Source organism: Magnolia sinica, chromosome 9 (genome assembly GCF_029962835.1).
Source record: "Magnolia sinica isolate HGM2019 chromosome 9, MsV1, whole genome shotgun sequence".
Lineage (NCBI taxonomy): Eukaryota > Viridiplantae > Streptophyta > Magnoliopsida > Magnoliales > Magnoliaceae > Magnolia > Magnolia sinica.
Genome location: NC_080581.1, coordinates 63,223,809 through 63,237,638, shown reverse-complemented (window position 1 = coordinate 63,237,638; position 13,830 = coordinate 63,223,809). Strand labels below are relative to the sequence as shown.

Below are 13,830 nucleotides of genomic sequence, written 5' to 3'. Positions count from 1 at the left end.
AGAAATTGTTGAAATTATGGAAGGGGACTAGACCCCAATACTCCAAATCTGTGACTTGTGCATTTACATGCTCATGTAGGGTGCAAATATCTAACTTTCCCCAAATTTATGCTAGTTGATTGTTGATTTCCTGATTTGGTGCTAACTATGCTTAAACAATGACATGAATTACTATAAATTGTTGATTATTGGTTGAATTGTTGCTACATGTCAATTATGCTAGGAGTAAAGGCGTGGAATGTTGTCACATTACTGATTTGTTGAACTACTTGCTTGAATTCCTTGATTTATATCTGAATTATGTAATTTATGTTAACTCATGGAAGACTAGTTGTTGTATATTGGTGTATGGCTACCCTAATGGCTGTATATGTTGGAACATGATACACATGACCCGTATGGGTTAGCGAAACTTGATTTATTGTTGTCCATGTATTTAAATTGTTAATTTATGCCTCTCTAGCTGAACTATCTCTGAATTTGACAATACATGTTGTGTATTATTGCATAAACCCTTATGGATTGGATGGGTCGATTACCTGGAATTACTTGGGTGACCCCTTTCATTGGACCTGCCCGCGAGTAATCTGGCTTGAATAGTTGAACTAAAAGTTGTTGGCCGTAGTTGGACTACACGAGACAGTGTTCTCAGGTTGATTAACTACAGTTTAGCCCGTCAGGGCATATTGACTCTTAAGTCGACCATCCTTGTATGTTAACCATGTCTGATCATGCCTGTATGAACCTGAAATACCCTAAGACCATTATGCCCACTATTAGCTATAATTTACAGCCCACAAAGACTCGTGAGCTGGGAACGGTGGTATGAGACACTGTGCCCATGCTGTCGGCTTGTGCTGGGGTGACGACCTCCCCATAGTGACTGTGAGTAGGACATTTAAGTCCTAATTGTGTTTCATCTGAGATGGTTTTTGGGATTGATGACCCCATATAGGGCTAAGGATCGCGAGAGTCATATGAACACAACCCTTAACACGCACGATCGGGTTAGGGCAACAACTTCACTAAGGGTATTCTGATTTCCCCAATTTACTGGATGAATAAATATAATTAATCAATTGGGCTAACATATTTCATGACATTTGCATTATTATTGTGGCGATTAGGTAGTCAAGGTCACAATTTGAGGGATTGTTGGTCATTGTGAACGTCAAATGTTGTCGTTTGAGGGAGAGTTGGTAGTCAAGGGCATACATCATATCATTGAGCCATGCATTTGCATTGACAACAATATTTAGGATTCTATGCTGTTTATTTTTCATTAAATATATTTTTTGTATGATATTTTGTGTGGCCTATTGCTTGGTACCACTGAGTTAGCTACTCACTCCCACTCTGGGACGGTGTTCTAAAACACCAACCATAATCCGATATAGATGCAAGTACCCTGGAGCAGGACGCACTGGACGATGTCGGTGCCAACAATGACAAGGAACAAACATATTTCTAAGCATTTAGTGGACCTTATTAGTATGATGGATGGCTGCGGGATTGGGCTAGAGCCTAGATCATTTTGGGGATTGACACGTAGAAGGGACAGGGTCCCTAGGCGATGACATTCTAGATTATCGGATTTATTTGTCTATGGATAGTTATGAATTTATGTTGAGATATTTATTTAACTTAGTGGCACTTGAATCCTTTCTGAATGATCTAATATTAATTATGCTTAGTTTAGTTCTTCATTGTTTCTAATACCTGATAATTGTATGCATTTGTGACTCATTTATGCACACACTACCAAAAAATCGAGCAAAGGCCACGAACTTTGAAAGCCTTTAGCTGCGGATCTAATCCGTAGTAATTTTGCTACGGATTTAGTCCGCAGTTGAAACCTAATTGATCCGTACCTAAAGCTTACCTCTCATCATAGCCGTATTAGATATTGATGATGCTTAAGGGGCTCCATGGGACCCATTGAAATATATATGTTTGATCTAATCCATCCATAAATTCTAATATATAATTTTAGTGGATTAGGCCAAACGTCATGTAGATTAAAGGTCTAAGTGGACCACACAATAAGAAATCATAAAATTAAATATCTATTGTTAGTATGTTGTGTGGTCTTATTACTGCTTCAATCTGACTCATTTTTGCATCAACCCTTAAAATAATATTTTAAATTTAATGGACGGATTGGATAAATAACATACATCGTGGTGGGCCCCACAGTCCTAAAGCCCACGGTCCTCATGAGCCGTCCGTCATGTGCCCCTCCCCAAATTTCATTCCGCCATTTTCTCCCACCCACGTACCTCTCAAAATGAGTGCTTTTGCGTCTGCCCGTTTCTCCCTCTCTCCATCTCCCAGCTCCCTCACCCTCTCAGCCTCTCTCGCACTCAGCCTCTCCCTCGCCATCTCTCGATCTCTCACTATCCCTCACCCTCTCCCCGTCTCTCGGCCACATTCCCTGCTCTCTGTTTCCCAACCTCTCTCTCTCTCTCGCTAGCGTTTTCAAAATGCCCTTTCGCCGTAAGAAGGCAAATAACGGTTAGTCTCTCTCTCTCTCTCTCTCTCTCTCTCTCTCTCTCTCTCTCTCTATTTTTGAAATCAATTGCGGTTGGATGCGCCATTGAAATCTCTGTTTCTATATCCTGTAATATCACTTGCCCAACATATATATCTTGCATGATAAATCTGTATCTTGTAATTTTCTATAGAGCACCATAATGAAAGGCATGATCGAAAGTGGGGCCTGACAGGATCTCAATGATAGCTCCGAGCAGTTTGCAAAATTGTTAGCTCAGAATGTAAAACTCGTTGATTCGAAAGACCTTGGGACTGATAAGGAGCAGATATTGGCTTCTCTGCAGACAGTGCGGCAGTCCGATTGGAAGCTAGCTATTAGGTATTTCGGGAATTTTACTGTAGTCTCAGCTGTTTTTATGGGATAGTATGTTTTCACACATATCATGCTAGCTATGCCCAGCACTATCCAAGGGCTCGAGTTCAGGGATTAGACTTGCCAAACTCAATTGGGGAAGTGGTTGTGTGTGGGGTTTTGGTTCTTCAAGGTGATCGTGTCCTAGAGAATATATCTCGCTTTATGCAGGCTAGAATGCAAAGAGGTAAACTCCTTTACTTATAGATCAGCTTGATTTCACTTAGTTAAAAGGGAGTATTGTGTAGCAGGAGGAATTGTAGGGCCATGATGCGTCAGGATATATACACGTTCCTGTTCCTTATCCATACACGTGCAGCCCATGGTCGTCACCGTGGCAATTTATCTGATGGGCCCTATCATGGATGGGTGATACCCCAATAACTCTTCGAGATTAGAGAAGATCCTTATCTTTAAGAGTTGAAAAAAAATTAATTTGGTGGAATTTCCAAGCTTTGGAAGGCTGAGATCTTACAATCTGGGGGATTTTAGGCTGTCCTTTGTCTATGCTGGAGCCAGTCAGATGAACCTGCTGGGATCCAGATCTCCACACTATGGGTCTGACTTCTATGAACTGAGCACACGAGAATGGTAAGCATGACCTGATGCATTATGGAGCTATAATTCCTCTTACCATGAGCGTTCTTGACTCTAATATCAGTGCATGATAGTATTAATTGTGAGCGTTTATGTAAAGTAAGATTGGGAATGAATTCATTTTTCTTAACCATACCAACCACAATATTAATACTCACACATGAAGGCATATATTCTGATACCTGACTTCCTAAATATATATTTCCCTGGCTGAAATGCCAGCTCTAAGAGTTTATTTTGAGGGGAATTGTTACAAATGGACAAGTTTCAGATATGTTAATCCTGCATTTTTCTTTAAAAATTGGATGAGTTTCAGAATACACACACACACACACACACACACACACAAAAACTTAAGCATGCTTTTGCTTTTAATAATTGTACCCACTTTCTTTGTCTTTTTCAGGGCCATCAAGATTTTGGTTTTCTTAGCCGCAGCAGCATCTCTAATTGACAAAAATATACATGTTTTTCTCTTACAAATTTTAAGTTTACGTGGTTGCATACTTTCTGGTAAATAACTTGAATCATTGCCATCTTGAATTTTAGGCAGCGATCATGGAGTCAAAGCACAGATGGATGGGTGGTTGCTAACTGTTGCCTTGATTGAAGGAACCAACGTAGCAGCTGTGGATTCAACTGGATTTTTAGACCCATATGTGATATTGACCTGCAATGGTAAAACAAGAACCAGCTCAATCAAGTTCCAAATGCTAGATCCTCAATGGAATGGTAAGCTATTGTAATTTCTCTATTTTGTATTTGTACTGTTAATGTATTGAGCATATTTGTGATGCCACTTAGGATATGGCAAGGGGACAATTGAATGTGTGGTTCAGCCCGAGGTCAGGAAAGACTGTTATCAAAACTTGAAATTCAGGTTCAGGCTTACTGTTTTATCACCAATCACATCCAGACCTGGAATAGGCTTCAATTGAAAAAGTTGTTAAACATTGTCATGGGCATGGTTGTTTATTCCTTGGGCCCAAGTATCATGCCTTGGTCCAATTTGCAGTTATAAAGTTCTGCCAGGAATCCTAAAGAGCCAGGCTAGCTCATTGCAGTCCTAGCTACTAGAAGATAGTAGCAGCAGCACTTTTGCTGGAAAGTTCCTAGTAGAACAGACAACCAACTCATGATCCCAATTTCTCATGTATGGATTTTTATTATCGAATTTTGTTGTGCTTGCAGAAATATTTGAATTTGATGCAATGGATGAGCCTCCGTCTATGATGGATGTGGAAGTGTTTGATTTTGATGGCCCTTCGATGAAGCAACATCCCTCGAACACACTGAAATCAATTTCGTAAAATCTAATTTGCCTGAACTGGCAGATATATGGATTCCTCTTCAGGGAAAGTTAGCTTAGGCATGCTAGTCTAAGTTACACTTACGAACCTTTTTGAACAATACAAGAGGAACTGATATTGTTAAAGAGTACATAACAAAGATGGAGGAGGTCCGGAAGAAGGTGAATGACTGTTCTTGCTTTTGGATTCTTATTACCCATGCTACATATTCATTTTTCTACTCTTGTTTTTCTCATTTATTTTATCAACATTTGAAAATATTTGCAGATAATTTTGCGGTCACCGCAGACAAACTCAGCATTCCAGAAGCTATTTGGGCTTCCACCAGAGGAATTCCTCATCAATGACTTGTCACTTGAAGTGAAAAATTCCTATACAGGTGCTATTATCTTTTTGTGTTATGGATCATGTTACTGATTAAACTCTGCCTGGTAACAATCTCACTAACAGACCCCAGCCCCGGTAAAGGAGGGTTGATGAATGTGGGCAACTATGGTAAAGGACGGATGATAATGATGACGATAACAATGAAAACAATCCAAGGTTATGCCTAATACCCATGGGTCTTCAGCTTGTAGAAGTGAGGCCCATGTTTCAGTGATTAAAACCATTGATCCAATGGACTTGTCCTTCAATGGGCCATGTCCCAAAATCTCTTTCAATTGGATATGGACTATGTCCATATTTTTCTTCTTAGCAGTCTATTTACAAGTCAGCAATAGACGGGCTAGGATTGTTCCATCTGGGGATTTTTAGCAATAGTCCATCTACTCTGGCAGCCCATGAGAGCAATGGTTTGGATCACGAAATATTAGGTGCGGCTTGCACAAACTACCAACCGTATGATACCATACATGCGTAATGTTGAGGATCATATATCTCTAGGATCTTTTTAATGACTCATACATACATTCTTCCTATTGATACCATGTATGCTTAATCATGCTCATCTGGTTCCTTCTCTGCAGGGCTGTCTCTTTCTATCAGCAAGAATAATTGGGTTTCATGCAAACTTGTTTGGACATAAAACCAAATTCTTTTTCTTTAGGAAGACATAGAAGATATCCAAGTGGTCCCTCCACCTCTAGCATCTGTTGGCAGTCCATCTCTTATCATTATTCTTCGCTGAGGCAGGGGTTTGGATTCCAAGCATGGTGCCAAGGCATGGGATGAAGAAGGCAGGTTGAAGTTCCATTTCCAGTCATTTGTATCATTCCATATAGCTAACAGGTACTAGTTTCACATCCTTTCTACTTTTAATAGAAGTTGTTTATGTGCTTCTGTGAACAAGGAAATTATCAAGTTTTGATCTTGATGCATCAATGCATGTGGTATATATATCAGTTAGGAACAATGGATCCTATGCTTGGAGATTTGCCAATCAGTTAGGAACAATGAAGAAGGTAGCTTTCAGTGTTGTTCCTATCCCACTTGCTATGTGGAGTAGAAAAATTGGGAAATAGGATCCTGCCTGATGCAGTTCTTGCTTCTCACTCTCACCCCAATTGCAAGGTGGATTGGTTCTTCATTCTGAGTATCTTGGACTCAGGGAACCAAATTGCAATATATTACTTTCAAGTTGGACTTGTGTGAAACTTAACTGCAACTTGATGGATACTCATGCATCATGAGTCATGACTATTAGGAAACATCTTAAAACCTTTTATATTCTCTTGATTAAACTGAACTTGTCAATATACTCTTTTGTAATGATCTCCTATTAACCAGTCTGTAAATAACTTCTGTGAGAACTCATCCCGTGTATTGTGTGCATGACATCTAGCCCATTCATCAGATGTGTTACCTCATGAAACCTCTAGGCCCAAAAATCAGCCTGATTCAAAATTTAGGTGAGCCACAGCAAAGGGAACCAAAGCGAGATGGCACCCTGCCTTTGATTTTCACTGGGGCCCAAATAAGTTGCAAAACAGCCTGATTTTTTACATGACCCTTCATCCAAGCCAGATGAAAGGTACACATGGGATTAGTTCTTGAAGGGTTCTCACATGTTCTCATGAAAACTGGTTTGTAGGAGAAAATTTTCCTCCAAACATAGTGTAAAATATGAACTATCATCTTTCTACATCTTCCCCCACCCTAACTTCTACTGTAGAACTAAGTGCTATTTGTTGATGGAAATTTGATTTTCATACTTGGAATCATGAAACTTAGAATACTTTAAACTAATTCAGGTCTCTTCCTTACACCTGCATGGCCACATTCTTCTGGGTTCCTATAGGTAGCAGCCAATCATGGTTTACTTCCAATCCTGAACAGATTCTATCATGAGTATTTTTAGCATTTTCATTTTCTAATTTTCCTATGGTTGAATAATGCAACTAAGCAATTTCTACGTTATAGAAGCTGAAGTTTTGATCAAGTTGTCAAACTTGCTAGAATACTTGGTTTCTCAGAGGAATGCCAAGAAGATAGGAAGATGTATTCATTTTAGAAGATTGTAATGTGTTTCATTGAGATGCTTGAAACACATTGTAAAAACCCATTTTATGGAATAGTGAAAAGGAAAAAAGAAAATTGGCTAGTAATTATGACTGATTTGCTTAATGCAATTAGCTGGCTTAACAATGGATCCTATGCTTGGAGATTAGCCAATCTGTTTGACGAGAGGTTTGATATTCGTGCTAAAGTTTGGGTTAGAATGTTGTCAGATATACAATTAAAGGCTATCATTGAGTTAGAATGTTGTATATTTGAACGTATTTATAGTCTTAGGCTCCATTTAGTCATCACATTAGTATTTATGAAATTTTTTTTTTTTGAAAACCAAATGAAGCCTAAGCCCTTTTTTAACTCCGCCAATGCAACTCCTTGCATTGCCGGTCCCAAGCCCGGGTAAAGGAGGAGGGAGAAGGGCTTTAGAATGAATCGTCAACTATGGAGGAGATCCTAAAAATGCAGTGAGTATCTCTGATTTTATGGTTTTACTTGTACATTCCTGTATTGATTACTCAAGCATGACGGTTATGCACATTCTTTCAGGTGGATGTTGCATGTGGGAGGGTTGGAGCTGCATATTTTAGATTCAAGCATCTGGTACGTCTCTTGTCAAGAATGCACATGTGTAGTTCATCAAACAATACATTATATGATATTGTGTGCATGATATTTATGTTGTAATTTTCCTCATATATTTTGCTTAAAATCCATGTTTATGCATGATTCTCATGCATTGACATGGATTTGGGCCAAAAAAGATCGAAATGGAAAATTTGAGAAAACAGGGGAGATTTTCTTTTATAAAGTAAGTATTTAAGACCAAGTGGTTATGTATTTGCTTCATTAAATTTGATCGAAATTAATGGAGCAGATCCGGATGTGCGTCGGAGCTATCCGGATGAGAGGGGGTCCTTGGAAGGTAGGAACTGCTGTTATGACCATGATGAAGCTATCAATTTCCTATGGACAGCATTAGAGGGGCCTGACCATTTGGACAGGCCGTGTTTATGTATTTAATCGAAATTAATGGAGTAAACCCGGATGTGCGTCAGAGCTATTCGGAAGAGCGGGGTTCCCTGGAAAGAGGGAACCGCTATTATGACCATGATGAAGTTGTCCATTTTTAATGGATAGCATTGGAAGGGCCTGGCCATTTGCGCCGGATGGCCGTGTTTATATCTGTATTTGCAGGGACTATACCCTTAACCTAAGTCAAAACCTATGACTTAAAACCTTAACCTATAACCTAAACCTCAACCTTAACCTAAACCTAAACCTTAACCTAAAACCTAAAACCTAAACCTAAACCTAAAACCTAAATGTATTCTTAAATCTCTAAACCTAAACCTACACCTAATCCTAATCTTAACTCTCTAACTTAAACCTATACCTAAACTTGAAAACCCAAACATAAACCCGATCCCGAATCCGAACCCGATTTCCTAAACCTAAACCATAACCCATTCTCAAATCCAAAAACCTATAACCTAAACCAAAACAAAAACCAAAACTTATAACCTAAACCCGAACCCATTCTCAAATTCCAAAACCTATAACCTAAACCTAAACTAAAACCTATAACCTAAACCCGAACCCATTCTCAAATCCCAAAACCTATAACCTAAACCCGAACCCATTCTCAAATCCAAAAACCTATAACCTAAACCTAAACCTTAACATAAACCTATAACCTATAACCAAAACCTATAACCTAAACCTGAACTCATTCCCAAATCCCAAAACCTATAACCTAAACCTAAACCTAAACCTAAACCTAAACCTCAACCTAAACCTATAACCTATAACATAAATCAAAACCTAAACCCAAACTTAAAACCTAAACCTACAACCTATTACCTTTCCCTAAACCTTAACCTAGACCTATAACCTATAACCTAAAGCATAACCAAAACCAAAACCTAAAACCTAAACCTGAAACCTATAACCTAAATCAAAACATATAATCAAAACCAAAACCAAAACCTATATCCTAAACTCGAACACATTCTCAAATCTTATAACCTATAACCTAAACCTATAACCTATAACCTAAACCAAAACTAAAACCTATAGCCTAAACCCGAACCCATTCTCAAATCCAAAAAACCTATAACCTAAACCTAAACCTTAACCTAAACCGTTAACCTATAAACTAAATCAAAACCTATAACCTAAACCAAAATCAAAACCTATAACTTATAACCTAAACCCGAACCCATTATCAAATCCCAAAACCTATAACCTAAACTGAAACAAAACCTATAACCTAAACATGAACCCATTTTCAAATCCCAAAACCTATAACCTAAACCGAAACCAAAACCTATAACCTAAACCCGAACCCATTCTCAAATCCCAAAACCCTAACCTAAACCTAAACCTAAACTTAAAACCTAAACCTAAACCTATAACCTAAACTCAAATCCCTAAACCTAAACCTAATCCTAATCCTATAACCTAAACTCAAATCCCTAAACCGTAACTTATAACCTAACCTAAACCTATACTTATAACCTAAAACTATCCTCAAATCCCAAAGCCTATAACCTAAACCTAACCTTTCCCTAAACCTATAACCTAAACTCAATTCCCTAAACCTAAACCTAGACCTAAACCTAAACCTATAGCCTAAACTCAAATCCCTAAACCTTAACCTATAACCTAACCTAAACCTATACATATAACATAAAACTATTCCCCAATCCCAAAACCTATTACCTAAACCTAACTTTTCCCTAAACCTATAACCTAAACTCAATTCCCTAAAGCTAAACCTACACCTAATCCTAATCTCAACTACCTAACCTAAACCTAAACCTAAACTTGAAAACCCAAACTTAAACCCAATCCCGAACCTGAACCCAATTTCCTAAAACGAAACCATAACCCATTCTCAAATCCAAAAATGTATAACCTAAACCAAAACCAAAAGCAAAACCTATAACCTAAACCCGAACCCATTCTCAAATCCCAAAACCTATAACCTAAACCTAAACCTTAACCTAAACCTATAACCTATAACCAAAACCTATAACCTAAACCCGAACCCATTCTTAAATTCCAAAACCTATAACCTAAACCTAAACCTAAAACAAAACCTTAACCTAAACCTAAAACCTATAACATAAATCAAAACCTAAACCCAAACCTAAAACCTAAACCTATAACCTAAAACATAAATCAAAACCTATTACCTTTCCCTAAACCATAAACTAAACCTATAACCTATAACCTAAATCAAAACCAAAACCAAAACCTAAAACCTAAACCTATAACCTATAACCAAAATCAAAACATATAATTAAAACCAAAACCAAAACCTATATCCCAAACCCGAACACATTCTCAAATCCTATAACCTATAACCTAAACCTAAAACCTATAACCTAAGCCAAAACCAAAACTTATAGCCGAAACCCAAACCCATTCTCAAATTCAGAAAACCTATAATCTAAACCTAAACCTTAACCTAAACCATTAACCTATAACCTAAATCAAAACCTATAACCCAAACCAAAACCAAAACCTATAACCTTAACCTAAACCCGAACCCATTATCAAATCCCAAAACCTATAACCTAAACCGTAACCAAAACCTATAACCTAAACCCGAACCCATTATCAAATCCCAAAACCTATAACCTAAACCGAAACCAAAACCTATAACCTAAACTTGAACCCATTCTCAAATCGCAAAACCCAAACGTAAACCTAAACCTAAACTTAAAACCTAAACCTAAACCTATAACCTAAACTCAAATCCCTAAACCTAAACCTAAACCTAATCCTATAACCTAAACTCAAATCCATAAACCTTAACTTATAACCTAACCTAAACCTATACTTATAACCTAAAACTATTCTCAAATCCCAAAACCTATAACCTAAACCTAACCTTTCCCTAAACCTACAACTTAAACTCAATTCCCAATACCTAAGCCTAGACCTAAACCTAAACCAATATCCTAAACTCAAATCCCTAAACCTTAACCTATAACCTAACCTAAACCTATACTTATAACCTAAAACTATTCCTAAATCCCAAAACCTATTACCTAATCCTAACCTTTCCCTAAACCTATAACCTAAACTCAATTCTCTAAAGCTAAACCTACACCTAATCCTAATCTCAACTCCCTAACCTAAACCTAAACCTAAACTTGAAAACCCAAACTTAAACCCAATCCCGAACCTGAACCCGATTTCCTAAACCTAAACCATAACCCATTCTTAAATCCAAAAACCTATAACCAAAACCAAAACCTATAACCTAAACCCGAACCCATTCTCAAATCCCAAAACCTAGAACCTAAACCTAAACCTAAACCTAAACCTTAACCTAAACCTATAACCTATAACATAAATCAAAACCTAAACCCAAACATAAAACCTAAACCTATAACCTATAACCTAAATCAAAACCTATTACCTTTCCCCAAACCTTAACCTAAACCTATAACCTATAACATAAATCAAAACTAAAACCAAAACCTAAAACTTAAAACTATAACCTATAACCTAAATCAAAACATATAATCAAAACCAAAACCAAAACCTATATCCTAAACCCGAACACATTCTCAAATCCTATAACATATAACCTAAACCAAAAACCTATAACCTAAACCTAAAACCTATAACCTAAACCAAAACCAAAACCTATAGCCTAAACCCGAACCCATTCTCAAATCCAAAAAACCTATAACCTAAACCTAAACCTTAACCTAAACCATTAACCTATTACCTAAATAAAAACCTATAACCTAAACCAAAACCAAAACCTATAACCTATAACCTAAACCCGAACCCATTATCAAATCCCAAAACCTATAACCTAAACCGAAACCAAAACCTATAACCTAAACCCGAACCCATTCTCAAATCTCAAAACCCAAACCTAAACCTAAACCTAAACCTAAAACCTAAACCTAAACCTATAACCTAAACTCAAATCCCTAAACCTAAACCTAAACCTAATCCTGTAACCTAAACTCAAATCCCTAAACCTTAACTTATAACCTAACCTAAACCTATACTTATAACCTAAAACTATTCTCAAATCCCAAAACCTATAACCTAAACCTAACCTTTCTCTAAACCTATAACCTAAACTCAATTCCCTAAACCTAAACCTAGACCTAAACCTAAACCTATAGCCTTAACTCAAATCCCTAAACCTTAACCTATAACCGAACCTAAACCTATACTTATAACCTAAAACTATTCCCAAATCCCAAAACCTATTACCTAAACCTAACATTTCCCTAAACCTATAACCTAAACTCAATTCCCTAAAGCTAAACCTACACCTAATCATAATCTCAACTCCCTAACCTAAACCTAAACCTAAACTTGAAAACCCAAACTTAAACCTAATCCCGAACTTGAACCCGATTTCCTAACCCTAAACCATAACCCATTCTCAAATCTAAAAACCTATAACCTAAACCAAAACCAAAACCAAAACTTATGATCTAAACCCGAACCCATTCTCAAATCCTAAAACCTATAACTTAAACCAAAACCAAAACCTATAACATAAACCCGAACCCATTTTCAAATCCCAAAACCTATAACCTAAACCAAAACCAAAACCTATAACCTAAACCCGAACCCATTCTCAAATCCCAAAACCTATAACCTAAACCTAAACCTTAACCTAAACCTATAACCTATAACCAAAACCTATAACCTAAACCCGAACCCATTCTCAAATCCCAAAACCTATAACTTAAACCTAAACCTTAACCTAAACCGATAACCTATAACATAAATCAAAACCTAAACTCAAACCTAAAACTTAAACCTATAAGTTATAACCTAAATCAAAACCTATTACCTTTCCCTAAACCTTAACCTATAACCTAAATCAAAACCAAAACCAAAACATGAAACCTAAAACTATAACCTATAACCTAAATCAAAACATATAATCAAAACCAAAACCAAAACCTATATCCTAAACCCGAACAAATTCTCAAATCCTATAACCTATAACCTAAACCTAAAACGTATAACCTAAACCAAGACCTATAACCTAAACCAAAACCAAAACCTATAGCCTAAACCCGAACCCTGTCTCAAATCCAAAAAACCTATAACCTAAACCTAAACCTTAACCTAAACCGTTAACCTATAACCTAAATCAAAACCTATAACCTAAACCAAAACCAAAACCTATAACCTATAACCTAAACCTGAACCCATTATCAAATCCCAAAACCTATAACCTAAACCGAAACCAAAACCTATAACCTAAACCCGAACCCATTCTCAAATCCCAAAACCCAAACCTAAACCTAAACCTAAACCTAAACCTATAACCTAAACTCAAATCCCTAAACCTAAACTTAAACCTAATCCTATAACTTAAACTCAAATCCCTAAACCTTAGCTTATAACCTAACCTAAACTTATACTTATGACCTAAAACTATTCTCAAATTCCAAAACCTATAACTAAAACCTAACCTTTCCCTAAACCTATAACCTAAACTCTATTCCCTAAACCTAAACCTAGACCTAAACCTTAACCTAAACCTATAACCTATAACATATATCA

The 13,830-nt window shown here is 37.0% G+C and overlaps 1 pseudogene; it reads left to right on the top strand.

Moving 5' to 3' along the window:
* The first annotated feature begins 2,678 nt into the window (after positions 1 to 2,678).
* On the top strand, positions 2,679 to 5,848 carry LOC131256370 (C2 and GRAM domain-containing protein At1g03370-like; annotated as a pseudogene).
* Positions 5,849 to 13,830: the final 7,982 nt, after the last annotated feature.